Below are 19,017 nucleotides of genomic sequence, written 5' to 3'. Positions count from 1 at the left end.
AAAAGGTGAACATTGGGGTGTTTCTTATACGAACAAATGTTGTTTAACATGTTCATTAATGATCTTGGGGAAAGACTGAGGTGGCGAAACATGAAGATGACAAAATCTTTTAGGTCAATCAAGCCTAAACAGAGCTATACTTCAAAGGGATTTAAAGCAAGGTGAATGGATAGCACGATGGCAGATGAAACTCAGTGTTGACATATTCAACATAAAGCATATGAAGTAAGGAATTGAAAGAGATCATTTAAAATATCAGTGTATAATGCAAGCTTCTAAATTAACTGTAACCAATCAGAAAAAAAGCTCACTGAAAACCTCTGTTAAATGGAGAATGGCCATCAAAAAAGCAAAGAACATGTTAGCATGCTTAAGGAATAAGAGGGAAAATAATCATGAAAATATTATACTGGCATTATATTAACCAAAGGTATTCTTCCTCCTGGAATAGTGTGTTCAGTTCTGGCCATCTTACCTCAAAAGAGGTATAGCAAATATAGAAAGGATGCAGAGAAAGGTGACAAAAATGATTAGAAACAGAAAGACAGACCTTTGTATAGCGAGAGATTAGTACAGGTGGGACTGTGTAGTTTAGAAAAGAGAAAAATAAAATGGAATAGGATTGAAGTGTGCAAGTATTGATTGGTCAAGAACAGGTAAATTGGGCACTTCCAATTTCTTCTTTCTCAGTAAAAACAAGATAACATTCCATTAAAAGCCAACATATTTCAAACTGAAAAAAGGAAATATATTTTATATAACATGTAATTAATTTGTGGAACTCATTTCCAAAAATCTATAAGTTTAACAGGATTAATTTTTTTCAGAATTGCCAGTGAGCCAGTAAAATCTATTATTGGCACTGCTCTAGTGAACATATCCTTAAACTCATATAGAGAATTCACTTCTTTGTTCTCACTCACATTTCTTCTCTCCTGATAGTCCAGAATGCTTTCACCAAAGAACAAAACCAGCCATTTGTAAGACAGTGACAGGCTGTTGACTTCAGAAGAAGTAAGTGTAATTCCAACAAAAAGCTATGACCAGGGATCAGGATGGTTTTCACAGATTCATAGATTGTAAAGCCAGAAGGGGCCATTGTAATCAACTAGTCTGACTTCTTCTATAACATAGGTCACAGGACTTCCCCAAATTGACTCCTGTTTGAATCAGAGTATATCTTTTAGATAAACATCCAATCTTGATTTAAAAACTGCCAATGATGGAGAATTCACCACAACCCTTGATAAGGTGTTCTAGTGGTAAATTACCCTAACTGTTAAAAATGTGCACCATATTTCTAGACTGAATTTGTCTAGCTTCAACTTCCAGTCACTGGATTTTGTTATACTTTTGGCTGCTAGATTGAAGAGCCCTCTATTATCAAATTTCTGTTCCCCATGTAGATACTTACACATTGTGACCAAGTCACCCCTTAACTTTTTCTTTGAAAAGCTAAATAGAATGATTTCATTGAGTCTTTATAAGGCTTGTTTTCCAACACCTTAAGCATTCTCATGGCTCTTTTCTGAAGTATTCCCAAACTTACCAATATCCTTCTTGAACTGGTGACACCAGAACTGGACACTGGTATTTCAGAAGCAGTCATACCAGTGCCAAATACAGGGGAGTATATATAACCTCCCTACTCCTATGCAAGATTCCCCTGTATATACATTCAAGGATCACATTAGCCTTTCTGGCCACAGCATCACATTGGGAGCTCATGCTTGGATGATTATCCACCATGACCCCCAAGTCTTTTTCAGAGTCTCTGCTTCCCGGGATAAAGTCCCCCATTCTGTAAGTATGGCCTGCATTCATTCTTCCTAGATGGATGATTTTACATTTGGTCTTATTAAAATGCAAATGGTTCGCTCATGTCCAGCTTACCAAGTGATCCAGATTGTTATTATTTACCACTCCCCCAATCTTTGTATCATCTACAAACTTATCATTAATTGTTTTGTGTTTTCTTCCAGGTCATTGATAAAAATGTTAAATATCACTGGGCCAAAAACTGATCCCAGAAGGATCCCACCAGAAAAACACCCCCTTGACGATTCCGTTTACAATTACATTTTGAGACCTGTCAGTCAGTTTTTAATCTATGTAATGTGTGGTTATATTGATTTTGCAGGATTCTAGTTTCTTAATCAAAATGCTGTGTGGTATCAAGACAAATGCCTTATATAAGTCAAAGTATATTACACCAATACTATTAACTATTATTTTATCAACCAAACATAAAATCTCAAAAAAATGAGGGTGGTTTAAGAAGATCTACTTTCCGTAAATCCATGTTGATTGGCCTTTACTTCTTTATTAATCAAGACCAATATATTCAGTTCCATTATTTTGGATCGTCAAGCTGACAGTCCTAAAGTTACCCAGGTCATCTTGTTACCCTTTTTAAATATTCATAAATGAATATGCATCATCCCAGACAGAAATGAAACATTTATACTTAAACACAACAGGTTATAATATTTAAAGACAATGTAACATCAACAGAAGTCATTTGAGAGGTTTCCTTGTTATTTGCTTATTTTAAATTATCATCATAATTTGCTGTAACCCTAGGATACATGTAATTTCCAAACCTTATTTTCTATCCAAAGACTGCTGACTACCAGGAGCTAGGCTACTTCCCCTTCCCCAAACAAAACAAATAGATGTTGTTCCTTTCAGCAATTGAACTGCCTGAAGTTCATTGCTAAGATGAATGGAGATCATTGCCTCAGTGTATATGAAATAGGTGTTCAGTTGAAAGGACACAATGTTTAAAACTGAAGGAGTTCTACATATCTGTCATGAACACTTTTCATTTATTATGTTATAGAGAACACTAACTGCAATGATCACTTGAAAGAGCAAACACTGAGGAACTAATCTTAACATTTCTCAAAATAATTCTTAGCTTTAATTTTCCTTTTTGACATCAAATATAATCTAATCTTGTTGCATTTTCATACAATATCTAAAATCAGCTTTCCTTTGTGCCGGGAATGCCTTATATCCTGTCTTGGATCATGCATCTGTTTTTTGTTGCTTGTGAAATGCTGCCAAAGGGATAAAGGGCTAGGGAAGAAACCTACACCACAGCACTGATCTTCCTTGTGATCTAATGATCAGACAGGGCTTGTTGTAAGAGCAGCTTCACAATCAACTCTAAGTTTCCCATGTGGTGACTTGATGCAGAATTTCCAGCCAGGAAACAGTTTCCTAAATACTGATTCCAAAACAACTGTTCTTAAGGGTGGTCTCTAGCTTTTGAAAAACAAACAGCTGCAAAAAGCTGAAGATAGTTTTCACAGTTGTAGACCTCTACGTAGCAGGGCTGCTGCAGTCTCATAAGCCAAAATCATCACCAACACCACAACGTCTATTTTTTTTTTTTTACAAGGGACTTTCGTAACAGGACTATCACAGATAACTGGTTCGTCAAGATGCATTGTCTATATTATTCTCCTTCTGGTATGTATGTGCCACATGTGCTCAAGATTAAATTCTTTTGGCCAGCTGTGTCCACTGGGGCTGGCCCTGCACCATAGGTGCCCTGGCACCCCCTTCCCGAGGACATAAAGGGCAGAGCGGGTCCAAATGTCCTTCATTTCCTTTATGAATACAAAATTCAGGTGTCGCAGGACTCTAATAGGAGGAAGGGGGGTGGGTTGTGGAATACATATGGATAACATCTCAAAGAATCACAATTACAGTAGGGTAAGTAATGATTCTTTCTTTGAGTGACTGTCCATCTGTATACCACTTCTGGTGACTCAATCGCAGTGATCTGACTGACAGGAAGTGAATGCTTGGAGTCTATTTAAATAAGGACTGCGGGACAGCTCTGTCAAAGCTGGTATCAGATTTTGATGCCTCGACTAGGGAGCCTGTGCTGTGTAAGAGTATGTACTGATCCCCATGTAGTCACCTTGCAGATTTCAGTAAGAAGCAATCTTTCCAGAGAAGCTGGATCTATCCCATATGGGTGGATCTAGCCTGGCAAACTCATAGCAAACTCTAATACAATCAGATACCCACTAAGAAAGTCTCTAGGATGACATTTTCTGACCCTTGGCTGCAAATGCTACAGAAAGGCTTGGGGAATTTCTGAATGGTCTTGTTCTGTCTAGGTAAAAAGAGATCCCCTCAGGCAGATGAATCAACTGAATCAAGTGGAAGTCAAGGATTCAAGTAGAAGTCAGACTAGTTTAGGCAAAAAATTAGGGCGAGGAAGAAGGGTGACTTTGTCCTTAGGAAATATAGTGTATGCTGTACCACTCATAAGTGACTTCATTTCTCCTATCCTTTGAGCAGATATTATCACTACTAAAAAGGCTGTCTTCATGGATAGGTGGCAGAGTAAGCATATAGCAACGTTTCAAAAGGACCACACATTAACCCAGCTAGGACTATATTGAGGTCCTGGAGAGAATGGAGTTCCTGGACTGGGGGAAACACATGGATGAGGTACTTAAAGAATTTAACAACTATGGGGTGGGAAAATATGGTGGGACACTGGACAGAGGAATGGTGAGAAGACATTGCTGGTAAGTGCACTGTCCTAGAGTTAATGAATAGCCTTGAATTTTTCAGTGACAGTAGACAGTCCAAGACAAAAGGAATAGCAGTCTTTAAATAAGATAAAATGATGTTGTTCTGCCCATATAGAGAATCTTTTCCACTTGTCAGCATGTGTCACTCTGTAGAGTGCTTCTGTTGTGCACTAATATGTTCTGCATCTCAGCAGAGCAGCTACTCTCAATGGTAGTTAACTAGTCTGTCAGATGCAATGATTCCGGGAACAGGTGTAGGATCTTTCCTTCATCCTGGAAGATCATTTCAGGTAAGTCAGGTAATGTTATCAGAGGCTGACAACAGGATTATTAGGTGACAATACCAGAACTGTCTGGGCCAGGCTATTGCTAACATGATCATTACTGCAGAGTTCTGTCTCAGTTTCCTTAGGATACTCCATTTTAGCAGGATCATCAGATAGGCATACATTATCCCCGAAATCAACAAGATGAGGAAAGCATCTGACAGAGAACTTGGATCCAACTCAGATCCACCCCTCACCAAGCAGAATATATGGTCTGTTGATTTTGGGGGGGGGGGGTCATCTCTTGCCAATAGCTCTATGGTTGGATGACTGTTTCTGTGGAAGATATTCTGTAGGATCTTTGACAGTCCATCATGGTCACTTGAGAAGTACCTGCTAAGACATTCCAGAAGTCTGGCAGATGCAGAGCCACTGGGGTGATTTGGTGGCAAATACACCAGTACCAAAGTCAAACAGCTTTTTGGCAAGAGGAGACAATTGTGCTCCTCCCTCTGTTGACATAATACTGCTACAGCATTGTCTATCATGATCTGGACTGTCAGTCTTCGTAGCATGGAAGAAATGCTATACAGGATAGACAAGCTCTAAGCTCTAATACATTTATAGGAAGATGAATCTTTCTGGGAGTTGAGAGGCCTTGAGTCTGAAGATGGTCCAGGTGAGCTCCTCATTCAAGGGGAGCATCTGTCAACAGCAGTTTGGTGGATAGAGATTAAAAAAAAAAAAAAAAAGGTACTCCTTTGCATACCTGAAGAGGATCCAATTTAACTTCTCAGCGGACCTGCACCCTCATGTCTATGTGATATCTGTTGGGTAGATATACAGATTTCAATCATCCTTGCATGCTGCGTAGGTGACGTCTGACATGCTGTGTGATATATATGCAGGAAGTCTGAGGAGTGAGAGACAGACTATTACTGATATTTGAGGGTGAACCTGCGCAGCTGGGTGATGAGATCCGCTATGGTTTTGAATCTGTCCTGAGGCAGACTAGTGTTTGCTGTTGCGGAATCCAGTACTCTGAACTCTATTCTCTGGGTTGTTGAGTCTGAGGTCCAAACTGTTGAAGAGCTGTAGGATTTGGTGAATAGAGTCAACCACCTGTTATGGGATGTTTCCCAGATGAGCCAATTGTTGAGGTAAGAGTATACGTGGATCCCTTGCTTCATCAGAGCTGTCACTACTGCCAAGCAGTTGGTGGAGGTTCTTGGTGCTGTTGATAAAGCAAAGGGCAGAAATCTGGCCCAATATTAGGAGCTTCCAACTTGTAATCTCATGTATTTTTGGTGTGCCAGATGAATCGTTATGTGAAAATACAAGTCCTGTACATCAAGAGCCATTAATCTGTCCTAAGGATCTACGAACAGGAGTGTAGAAGCTCGGATTACCATCCTGAATTTGAAATGGCAGATGAAGTCATTGAATTGTCCCAAGCCCAGGATTGGGTGTCAGTCCCCCTTCTATGAGATTAGAAAATAATGTGAGTAAAACCCATTCCCCTGAATTCTAGAGGCCCTTCTATTGCTCTAAGATTTACAAGTGAGTCCACTTCTTGCTGTAATAGTCTTTCATGAGAAGGGGCCCTGAAGAAGGATGGGGAAGAAGGAAGGGAGTAGGAAGGCTCTGAAAAAGTATGGAATACCACACTTCGTTGATATCTAAGACCCAGTGGTCTGAGGCAATGTGGTTCCAGGCCTCCTGAAAACAAAACAGGCAATTGTCAAGAAGAGGAGGAAAAGTACCGATCCTCTATATGCTCCAAGTGACTTATAAGCAAGGCATCAAATTTGTTGTCTTGCTCTGGATAATGGGTGAGTGGCAGATGAAGAAACAGTAGTGTCTCCTTTGTTGGAACCTCTGTCTTTTTCTTGGTGCTTCTGAGGGTCTCTACTGACTATACTGTGGGGGGGGGGGGGAAGGATGGGGGGCTCTGCTGGAGTAAGACAGAGGCATAGCTTGTTTTCTCCTGAGTGCCAGTGTGCATACTACCAAAGACATCTAAGTTGCTCATGAGTGTTTTAGCTAGTGCAAGGCTTCATATGTTTTGGTGTTTAAGAGGTCAGAGCTGTCAAATGGAGGATCCTCAATAGTTGTCTATGACTGCAGTCTTTGGCAATACCTAAAGACATATGAAGTCCTTTGCATGCTGATGGATGTGCCGTAGATCTCGATACTATGTCCAAGGCATGAAACATCACCTGGAGAGAAGTGTTGGCCAGTAGCTGACTCTTAGAGACAATAGTTCTCAGTTCCTCCTTGCTATCTTATGAATCACATTTGAAACTGTCTTCATTTAAATAATCGTATTTAGATAACAGCATCTGATAAATTAGTAATATGTATTTCCAAACTTGCAGAGAAGTAGATTTTTCTTCTGAATAAATCTAATCTTTTTGGGTTCTTGTCTTGTGGTAGTGTTTTTTGTGGTTCTAGCTGTCAGGTTCTCTCAGGTACAGCGGTTACAATCATGGATCCATAAGTATCTTGGGACCAGATGTGAATAAAAGCACTCAAAGCCAGATGAAGGTACTTGACAGTGCCGGTCTGCTTTTCTGGAGGTAGGCACCACAGACACTGATGTCTACCAAAAGATGTTTCACTAGCTACTGACCTTCTTGGCACTGAAGCTATTTTTGAATAATCTAACCTAACCATGACTACTTAACCTGAGTCACCACTAATGTCTTTGGTGGTGATTATCATTTCATGCTCCTGCAGCTGCAAAGTGTGAGTGACCTGTGCCTCTTGCATCACCGTACAGGATTTCATAGGGGAGGTAGACCTAGCCTTGGAAGTAGAAGCTGGGTCTCTTGATTGTCGCATGCCCCAAAGGGGCTCAGTAGGCCAGGATTGAGCCTGATAAGGATTCGGGCCAAACGGTAGGTACCATGGAGAATGCTCTTCCTTACATCCTGAAGGTCTCTGAGTGTAATAATGGGCTTTATACTCCTATGAAAAGTAGGAGTCATTGGATCAGAACCACAGTGAGTGGGTAGGGGGATGTTTCTCTCTCTGCTCAGAAGCTGAGGAAAATAATGTCGGTCTTTGAAGACTGGGTACTTGAACAGGGGAAGATAAACTATAGGCTTACGCTATGGTACTAGCATTTATGAAGTGCTCGGCACTATAACAATATTATTGGTTGGCACTGTATATGGCATTCTCACCACCAAAGACATTAGTGGTGATTCAGGATGAATAGTCATGGTTAGGTTAAGTTATTCAAAAATAGCCTCAGTGCCAAGAAGGTCAGTAGCAAAAACAGCTGCATCAAGGTTGCTGGCACGAGAGTCATGGGTATCAAGGCCATCGGTATCATGTGCATCAAAGCCGACACCAAAGCATCAGTACAGGGCAGTGTACTGAGCTCCACTTGAGATGGTACCATTGCTTGGCAAGGTAGGTAGGTAGGTAGATAGGTAGGGTGTGTGTGTCTGTCTGTGTGTGTCTGTCTGTCTGTCTCAGTCAGAGGGACCTATTTTGGGTCATGAACTACCATTTCAAGAGACAGGTAGAGATGATTTCAGCCTCTTTCTACCAGGTCTACCAGATTTGTGCTCTCTGGAAGAGCGGTGTTTATAAAATTATAGAGTTTAAGGTCAGAAGGACCATTAAATAATCTAGTCTGACCTCCTATATATCATAAGCCATTACAATTTCATCTACTTCCCCCTGTATTGAGCCCAATGACTTGTATTTGACTAAAACATATCTTCCAGAAAGACACCAAGCCTTGATCTGAAGACTTCAAGAGAAGAAGAATCCACCATTTACCTTGGTAGTTTGTTCCAATGGTTAATCAGTCTCACAGTTAAAAATGTGGGTCTAATTTCTAATTTGAATTTGTCTGGCGTCAGCTTCCAGCCATTGGTTCTTGCTAGGCCTTTCTCTGCTATATTAAAGAGCCCTTTAATAATCTGTATTCTCTGTCTGTGAAGGTACTTTACACTATTCAAGTCACCTCTCAATCTTCTTTCTGATAAACTAAACAGACTGAGCTTCTTCAAGGCATTTTCTCAAGCCTTTGTATAATTTTTGTGGGTCTTGTCTGCACCACAGCCAGTTTTTCCAATATCCCTTTCAAAATATGGATACCAGAACTATATGCAGTATTCAGTACTGGTCTCCCCAATGTTGCATATACAGGTAAAATCATCTCCCTACTCCTACATCCCTATTTATACATCCAAGGATCGTGTTAGCCCTTTTTGCCACCGCACTGCACAGGAAGTTCATGTGGAGATACTTGCCCACTACTGACCCGAAATCCTTTTCAGCTTATTTCTTTCCCGAATAGAATCCCCCATTTAGTAGGTACGGCCTACATTACTTGTTTCTAGATGTACAACATTTGGCTGTATTAAAATGGGCCCAGTTTACCAAGCAATTCAGACTGTTCTGTATGATTGCCTTGTGATAATTACTTACCACTCCGCCACTCTATGTGCCATCTGGCAATGTTATCAGCAGTGATTTTATATTTATTTCTAGATCATTGAAAAAATTGTTGAATTTTGTTGGGCATAGTACTCATCCCTGCAGAACCCCACTAGAAACACCACCATTTAATGATGATTCCTCACTGAAATCTACTTTTGAGATCGGTCAGTTAGCCAGGTCATAATCCAATGGACATGTGCTTTATTAATATTGTATAGCACTAATGTTTTAATCAGAATGTCACGGAGTACTAAATCAAATACCTTATAAATGTCTAAGTCTATTACATCTACGTTACCTTTAACAACCTAACTTGTAATCTCATCAAAGAATGAAATCAGGTTTGTTTGACAGGACCTATTTTCCATAAAACCCTGTTGACTTCTATTAATTATATTTCTAGCCTTTAATTCTTTATCAACTAAATCCTATACCACCTTTTCCATTATTTTGCCCAGGATTGATGTCAGGCTAACCAGCACAGTTACCTGGATCATTCCACTTGCCCTTTTTAAATAGTGGCACATTATCTCTTTTCCAGTCTTCTGAAACTTCCCCAGTATTCCATGGTTTATTAAAAATTAACATTAGTGGGCCAGAGATCTCAGTGGCCAACTCTTTTAGGACTCTGGTGAAAGTTATTCGAGCCTGCTCATTTAAAAATATGTATCCCTAGTAGGTGGTGTTTAACACTCTCCTTAGTTACTAATGGACTGAAGTATATCATCATCTTCATGTAATACAAGCACATCATCCTGTTCTTTCCAAATACAGTACAAAAACATATATTAAACACTTTTGCCTTTTCTGCATCATTATTAATAATTTCACCATCTCCATCTAGCAATGAGCTTATACCATTACCAGGAATTCTTTTGTTCTTAATGCACTTAAAAACTCTCTCTTATTGTCTTAGCCAAGCCAGCCATGGAGTTTTCCTTGATGTCTCTAGCTTCCCTTATTAATTTTCTACACATCATAATTTGTAGTTTATGTTGATTGCTATCTATTTCCCTTTTTCATTTATTATATGTTGCTTTTTTATTTCAAATTGCTTCTTTCGAATCACCATTGAAAAAGTATAGACTTTTAGCCAGAATTGTCCTCTTTCTTGATTGCGGAATTGTGGGTTTTTGGCCAACTAAAAAATTCTTCTTAAAGAACTTTTAATTTCCCTAGCTTTGAGAAATTAGCCCTTTTGAAGCACAAGTATATATGTTACTGATCGGGACAATCCTCTGCCCATATTGAATGTAATCAGGTCATGCTTACTGGTCCCTAGGCAATCACTAGCTTCCAGTCAAGAAATTAATTTATCTTTATCCATCACAATGAGGTCCAAAAGAGAGTTCCCTTGTGGTGGGTGCAACACCTTTTGTATTAAAAATCATCACATATAATTTTTAGAAACTCTAATGACAATTTACTACTGGCTGAATGAGTTCTCCAGCATGTCTTCCCCAGACTGAGATTCCCCATAACACCAACATTTTTCTTTCCATACATTAACATACATGCTTAAGGAGTACCTCATCCTGTTCTCTGGTTTGATTCAGTGGTCTGTAGCAGACTACAACCAATACCAAAACTCCTGGGCTTTGTTAGTTCACAACTGATCCATATGCATTCAAGATTCTGTGGCTCTGAGTTATCAGTAATTCTAAAACAGGTAATTGTATCTAACTCTAGAGTGCCACCTCCCACCCCCAACTTCTTTTACTCTATACTTCCCAGATTATAATCAGTGATTTTAACATTCCAATCATGAAAGTCATCCTGCTAAGTGTCACCAATATCAATTATAGCAATTTCTTCTCATCAGTGAGAATTTAGAATTCCTCTTCCTTGTTACCCAGACACCTAGCACTGGAATATAAGCAACTGAAAAATCTTTCTTTACATTCTTTGTCACATCAATTCAATTTGTTTGTGACATACTGAGTGTGAAGTACATTCCCCTCCTTAGCACTGTTCCCTTGCATTACTAATTTAATGTCCGCCTGGCTGCTCCAGCAAGTCTCCAGTCAAAAAGATTAGCTCCCCTACCTTTGTGATGCAGGCTGTACCCTTCATACAGCCCACTCTCCCACTAGAATATGGCCCAATGTTCCACAAAACCAAAATCCAGCTATGCAGTCAACAGTTCATCGTCTGTATTTTCTGCTCTCTCTCATTCGTAGGACTGGAAGAATCACTGAGATAATCACCTGGACTTTTCTCTTCATCAGCTCCCTTCCAAGATTCCTGAAGCCTTCTACGATCTTTGTAGTTCCAGATGACGCCGTGCCATTGGTTCCAATGTGTACAATCTCCAGGGGAGACTTGCCAGATGATGACTTCATAAATCTGTCCAATTTGCAGGTACATCTCATATTTTCATTCCAGGGAGACAGCACAGTATCCCCTTGTTCCTGTGTCTTTTGCTGAATTCTCTGTCCACTCTTCTTCATGTGAAGTCACTGAAGATGATTGCTTGCCTTCATAGGATGGTTGGAAAAAAAACTGGTTACCCTTTTTTTCGTAACTCTTGTTCTTCGAAATGTGTTGCTCATGTCCATTACATGGTAGGTGTGCGTGTGCCCACGTGCGCAGTCATCGGAGATTTTTACCTTAGTGGTATCCGTAGGGCCGGCCGTGGCACCCCCTTGAGTGCCATGCTCATGTGCTGGTATATCAGGCCCCGCCGGCCCTATGCCATCTCAGTTCCTTCTTGTTGACAGAGGGGTAGGAGGATGGGTAATGGAATGGACACAAGCAACATATCTCGAAGAGCAGTTACAAAAAGGTAGGTAACCATTTTTTCTTGTTCGAGTGCTTGCACATTTCGATTCCACTGAGGTGACTCAAGCAGAATCCTCGGAGATGGGCTCAGAGTTTACCGTCCTGCAGTTTGAAGCACTGCTCTGCCAAATCCAGCATCGTCTTGAGCTTGCTGGGTCAGCACATAATGCAATGTGAACGTGTGGGCAGACGACCAGGTCGCAGCCAGACAGATTTCCTGGATCAGCACCTGCACCAGAAAGTCTGCCGATGATGCGTGTGCCCTAGTCGAGTGAGCTGTCACAATCGCCGGCAGGTCATAGCTGTCACAATCGCGTTGCCAGGTCATAGCAGTAGCGAATGCAGGCCGTGATCCAAGACGAGATTCTCTGAGCAGATACTGGGCGACCTTTCATACTGTCTGCCACTGCCACAAACAACTGTCGACTTGCAGAATGGGTTGGTTCTATCTATGTAGAATGCCAGCACTCTCCTGACGTCCAAGGTGTGAAGTCTGCGCTCCTCATCTGACACGAGGCTTCAGACAGAAGACTGGTAAGTATGTGTCTTGGCCAGTATGAAACTGGGAAATGATCTTGGGCAGAAACACTGCGTGCAGGCACGGCTGGACCTTGTCCTTGAAGAAGACGGTACAGGGTGGATCCGAGGTGAATGCCCTGATCTCAGACATCCTGTGGGCCGAGGTTATAGCAACCAGGAAAGAAACCTTCCAGGAGAGCAGCAGTAGGGAGCAGATAGCCAAAGGCTCAAAGGGGGATCCCATGAGCCTAGACAGCATGAAGTTCAAGTCCCAGACGTGCAGATAAAGGTGCTCCAGACCCTTTAAAAACCTTGCAGTCACAGGATGGGTGAAGAGAGATCTGCCCTGGAGCATGGGATGCAATGCCGAGATGGCTGCCAGGTGGACCTTGATGGAGGAGAGGGACAACCCTTGAAGCTTGAGATGCAGCAAACAGTCCAAGCCATCCTGCAGCAACGTCTGCAGGTAGGGTGACCAGATGTCCCGATTTTATTGGGACTGTCCCGATATTTACTTGTTCAGTCGGGACATGAATTGTCCCGATATTTTGCACTCCAGGGTGGAGGGGGCTCGCGCCCCCCTCCCCCGCGCCCAACTCAGCCCCCCCTCCGACTCCACCCCCTCCTTGCCCCATTGGATCCCTCCCCAAATCCCCGCCCTGGCCCCGCCTCTTCCCCAAGCACGCCGCATTCCTCCTCCTCCCCCCTCCCTCCTAGGCTTGCGTGAACCAGCTGTATGGTGGCGCAAGCACTGGGAGGGAGGAGGGAGAAGCAGGACACGGCAGCCCTCTCAGGGGAGGCGGAGGTGAGCTGGTGCGGGGCGGAGAGCTGCCGGTGGGTGCTCAGCCCCCACCAATTTTTCCTATGCTCCGGCGGCTTTTTTTTTTTGTTGCTCCGCCGGCGCCCTGCCCCCCGTGTCCCGATGTTTCATGTCTCTCATCTGGTCACCCTACTTGCAGGTGCAGCTCCAAAGTCCAGCATGCAAACCGTTTCCACTTTGCTAGGTGGGTCGCCCTGGTTGAGGGTTTTCTGCTGCTCAGCAAAACCTGCTGAACACAGGCTGAGCATGCCTTTTCTTCCGTGCTCAGCCACGCAGGAGCCCAGCCGTCAGATCCAGCGCCACCACGTTCGAATGCAACACGTTGCCATGGTTCTGCGACAGCAGGTCCGGCCGAAGAGGCTGGGGAAGAAGGGCAGCTGCTGAAAGGTCCAACATCATGCCAAAACAGTGTTGACGGGGCCATGAGGGGCCACAAGGATAATTTTTGCTCTGTCCTGCTTGACTTTCACCAGGACCCTGTGGATTAATAGCACTGGCGGAAAGGCATACATGAGCGCCCCAAAACAAGGAATGAAGAATGTGTCCAAAAAGGAACCTCTGTCCAGATGCTGGATGGAACAGAAGTCGTGGCACTTCCTGTTCTGTCTGGAAGTGAACAGGTCTACCTGAGGAATTCCTCACCTTTGGAAGATTATGTCGACCACCTCCGGATGGAGAGATCATTCGTGGCGAGACGAGAAAGTCCTGCTGAGGCAATCTGCCAGGAAGTTCCTGTAGCTGGGTAGGTGGGCCACAACCAGATGACTGGCATGCCGCACACAGAAGTCCAAAACACTGAGTGCCTCTTGACAAAGGGTCAAGGATCTGGCATCTCCCTGCCTGGTGATGTAATACATCACAGCTGTATTGTCTGTCAGGACCTGCACCACCTTGCCTCTTGGGTGGGGCAAGAATTCCTGGCAGGCCAGGTGGACCACCCTGAGCTCCCTCACATTGATATGGAAGGCTAGGTCATCCCATAGCCAGCAGCCCTGTGTGCGGAGCTTGCCCTGGTGCCCAGATCCGAAGCGTTGGAGACCAGGGTTAGAGACTGGGACAGAGTCACGAAAGGGACCCCTTGAAGCACCGATCTGGGGTTCAACCACCAGTGCAGGGACAGTATGATGTGGTCCGGTACTCTGACCACCCAGTCCAGAGCGTGTCTGCTGGGGGTATAGACCGAGGCCAGCCACGCTTGGAGAGGCCGTAGCCGAGTGTGGGGAACCACGTGCATGCAAGTGGCCTAGAGACCCATCAGGTGCAGGCAGATGTGGGCCGTAGTGAGCAAGTGGTCCCTTATCAGGCAGATTAAGCTCGACAAGGCCTGAAAGCGTCCTTGGGAAGGAAGGCCCTGGCCTGCGTGGAGTTGAGAACTGTGCTAATGAACTCTATGTGTTGGACTGGCACTAAGGTGGACTTTTCTGTGTTTATCAACAGGCCCAGGTTGCAGCATGTGGAACGCACCAAGTCGAGGCTCCGCTGCACCTGTTCCGGAGACCTGACGTTGATGAGCCAGCCGTCAAGGTACAGAAACAGATGGACCCCTCAACGTCTGAGGTAAGCTGCCACTGGCGCCATACACTTTATGAATACCCTAGGGGTTGAAGAGAGGCCAAATGAGTGCTGTGAACCAGAAACAGCGCCCTCCCACCATAAAATGGAGGAAACGCCTGTGGCCCAGGAATATAGAAATGTGGAAATAAGCGTCTTTTAAGTCGAGAGCGGTGTACCAGTCTCCCAGATCCAGGGAGGGGATGATGGAGGCCAGGGAAACCATGCAAAACTTCAACTTGAGAGACTTGTTGAGGCAACGCAGGTCCAGGATTGGTATGAGGCCTCCTTTTGCCTTCAGGATTAGGAAGTACAGGGAGTAGAACCCTTTTCCTTCCTTTCATGTCCCAAGGAACCTCCTTTACTGTCCCCAGGCGCATAAGATTCTCGACATCCTGAACGAGTAGGTGCTTGTGAGATGGGTCCCTGAAGAGGAACAGGGAAGTGGGAGTGGGTGGGAGGAAGGGGAGGCCAAAAATTGCAGGGTATAGCCCCGAGATATGTCCAGGACCCAGCCGTCCAACATGACCTCCAACCAGGCCAAATGGTAGGGGAGGAGGTGGTTGAGGAAAGGTAACAGTGGATCCAGGGAATTGGCTGGGGAGTCGCTCTCAAGTGCGCCATCAAAATGAGCACTTTGCTGGGCTAGGATGCGCAGGTGAGCAGGAGGCAGAAGGGCGGTGCCGACTGAATGCAGAGTCTCTGCTTCTAGCAGACCCCATGCGAAGCTGCCAAGACCTAGACAGCGGGCGCGGCCAGAACTGCTTACGTATGCATGCCAAGAGACCAATGGGTGGCTTTGGTATCCTTCAGCCACGCAGCCTCTGATCGGTCTCGTCGGAGAAAAGACCGTTCCCATCGGATGAATGAAGGGATGAAGATCTGCATGAAGATCTGCATTTCTTGTGAAAGTCCAGCGGTTTGAAGCCAGGAGCTATACCTCATAACCACTGTGGACACTATCACCCTGGCTGCCGAGTCAGCCGCATTCTATGCCATTTGGAGTGCACACTGGGCCGTCGTGGTGCCCTCCTGCACCAGAATGTCAAACTCTTGAGCCAGTTGCTGAGGAAGGGACTCCTTGAACTTACAGAGGGAGCCCGTAAGTTAAATTTATAATGGCCCAAGAGGGCCTGATGGTTCACCACCCGAAACTGTAAACTGCAGTGGAATAAAAGTCTAGTCATTTGGCCTCTTTGTTTTTTGGGGTCGAACTGGATTGCCCCTGCTTTTCTTTTTCACTGGCTGCCGAGACCACCAGCGAGCCACAGGGAGGACTGGTATAGAGATACTCAAAACTTTTGGCCGGGACAAAGTACTTCTTTTCGGCCTGTTTGAGGTGAGAGGGATGAAGGAGGGTGTTTGCCAGATGACCATGGTAATTTTGAGGACCCCATCATGCACCGGTAGTGCGACATGGCTCGGGTAGAGGCCGACAGGACATTGAATAAAGTGTCTGCCTGTTTGGCCATCTCCTCCACCTCGAGGCCCAAGTTCCTGGCCAACCGCTGGGCAAGGCCTGGTGGTCCTTAAAATCATCGGACGGGCTGGCCATGGAGGGTCCTGGGATCGCCTCGTCTGGACACAAAGATGAAGATTGTCCTACTGGAGGGAGGGCCTGGTCGTCCTCTTCTGCCGGGGAGCCAGGGAGGGTGGCTTAGGGGTGGGCACAACCTCTTGAGTCTTGGCTTCTGGGCGTGCTTCCGGTACCAGGCTTGGTGCCATCGGTGCCAGTAGCTGGCACTCCAAGGCAGCGGCCGATGAAGGGGGCATAGCCATGATTGGGACACCCCATGCATTCCAACAAGGCAACTGCATGGGCCACTGCCCCAGCTGCCACTGCTCCGGTACTGTCCATGCCAGCTTGGTAGCCCCATTCTTGTTGCTGGGGTCTAGGCAATGGGTTGAAGCAACCCTCGGTTCTGGAGGAACCCCCTTCCGGAGACCACAGAGGGGCTGTAGATGTGCGAGTCTGCCTTGAGACCATCAATAATGGTGACAGGTGCCCTGCATGGGTTGGACCGGTACCTACAGCATGAAGACCAGGGTTGGTGCCGGGGTGACCGGAGAAAGGAAGGAGAACGCTGCCACGGCATCAGCGATTGGGACTGACGATGAGACAACAACCCGTGCCGGTAGTAGGGGATCCGGCGCCTCCCTCTCAGCGAACCGCATCAGGACGATGGTGACCGCGGCTGCGATGCCGGCGACCAATGGCGAGTATCTGCCGACCTGGATGGAGGCTCCGGCATCCATCGGCGCAGAGGTGGAGAGCATGTCATTGCCTCGGGGGGAGGGGGAGATCTGCAGCGCTCCACTACTCCCTGGGGAGCCTTATCGGCTCGCTTGCCCTCTTGGGGAGACTTTGCTGAAGCTTGCGGTAACTGCTGTGCTAGCGGTGCTGGCAGATGCCTGTGCTCCTTTGACACCTGGGGAGCACGTGTTGGCGTCAGTGTCGGCAAGGAAGACTGTCCAGTCACGCTCGCAGGAGTTGAAGGAGGACCTTTTACTGGGCTAATGGCCCCAAATGGAGACAGCCGACTGCGGGGCTCCGGGGTATGCGGATGGCCCAAGGTAGTTCCTTTGCCTGCTGCCACTTGGCTTTTCCTCACCGGCAGCGGGGAGCCATGTTTTCGCATCTTCTTTTTTGGTACCGGTGACGTGCGGAGCCCAGTGCTGGGGGTGCACTTTTCACTGATGCCGAGGTGCCCGGCCTCTCATGCTGAGATGGCTCGGACGCTGGGCAGACGCCATAAGGAGAGCCCGGAGTCGAATATCCCGCTCTTTTTGCATGCAGGGACGAAAGTTCTTACAGATACTGCACTTGTCTTTGATGTGTGCCTCCCCCAAGCACTTGAAACAACTGTCATGAGCGTCACTAACAAACATAGGCCTGTTACAGTCTGCCCAGGGCTTGAAACCCAGAGACCGGGGCATAACCCACCGGTGGTAAAGTCCCTGCTGGGACCTTAACAACTAAGCTATTAACAGGTACTTAACATTAACTACTAAGAATAACTATATACAAGTGTAAGGTTTCAGTGGTAGCCGTGTTAAGTCTGTATCAGCAAAAAAACAAGGAGTCCTTGTGGCACCTTAGAGACTAACAAATTTATTTGGGCATAAGCTTTTGTGGGCTAGAACCCACTTCATCAGATATATGAAGTCAAGCGTTTTTTCATGAAGTTGATGGATTTCCACTTCATACAGCTAAATTCAGTGCCTTGCATGGTGACAGGTTTCAGTGGTATTCCCCTCTGGTGTTATCTGGACTGGTGATCTGCTAGGTCACTCCAATCCTTGACTCTGGGAGCCAGCCTTACCCTGCTCTGCTGTGAGAACCCACACTCCTGGGCTGTTCACACACAGCCTCTGACACGTAAGCTGTTGCTTGGATTGTGCAACTGAATGAGAGTAGCCAATATCTCTGGTCCCAGACACAACCTTAAGAACCTCCGTCTTGCAGTGCCCAGTTATGCCCGCTGGATGCTGCAAGCTTATATGAGTTCGTCAATTTAACAAAGAAATTGATATGTACCAGGCTTGTTATCCCAAGGGGAGCGTCTGACACGCTTCAAACCAAACGCACTGCTTCAGGTAGAACAAACAAATTTATTAACTATAAAGATTTTAAGTTATTATAAGTCAAAGCATAAGCCAGATTTGGTCAAATGAAATAAAAGCAAACCGCATTCTAAGATGATCTTAACACTTTCAATGCCCTAACAAACTTAGATGCTTCTCATCACAGGCTGGCTGGTTGCTCTTCAGCCAGGCTCTCCCCTTTGATCAGCGCTTCAGTCGGTTGGTGTGGTGTCTGTAGATGTAGGTGGAAGAGAGAGAGCATGGCAAATGTCTCTCCCTTTTATCATGTTCTTTCTGGGGGGGGGGGGCAGGGGCAAAGCCAAGAGGGAAGAGTCAGGTGAGCATTACCTCATTGCAGTTCCAAACTGACCAAAGGAAGGGGGGTGACTCCCTCGAGAGTCTAACAGATCCTTTTGTTGCTGCCTAAGCCAGCGTCTTTTGTTCCTGTGAGGCTAGGCTGGGTTTGTCCCATACC

General features: G+C 45.2%; 1 protein-coding gene across 3 annotated transcripts in view; it reads right to left on the bottom strand.

The window, feature by feature from the left end:
* Positions 1-19,017, bottom strand: part of SIPA1L1 (signal induced proliferation associated 1 like 1) — a 388,229-nt gene that overhangs the window by 73,359 nt on the left and 295,853 nt on the right. The gene's annotated exons all lie outside the window — the stretch shown is intronic.

This window comes from Terrapene carolina, unplaced genomic scaffold (assembly GCF_002925995.2).
Source record: "Terrapene carolina triunguis isolate 2854851 unplaced genomic scaffold, T_m_triunguis-2.0 Scaffold96, whole genome shotgun sequence".
In the NCBI taxonomy this organism is placed as follows: Eukaryota; Metazoa; Chordata; order Testudines; family Emydidae; genus Terrapene; species Terrapene triunguis.
Note: the sequence above shows the minus strand (reverse complement) of the source record. Positions and strands in the feature narration are given on the sequence as shown.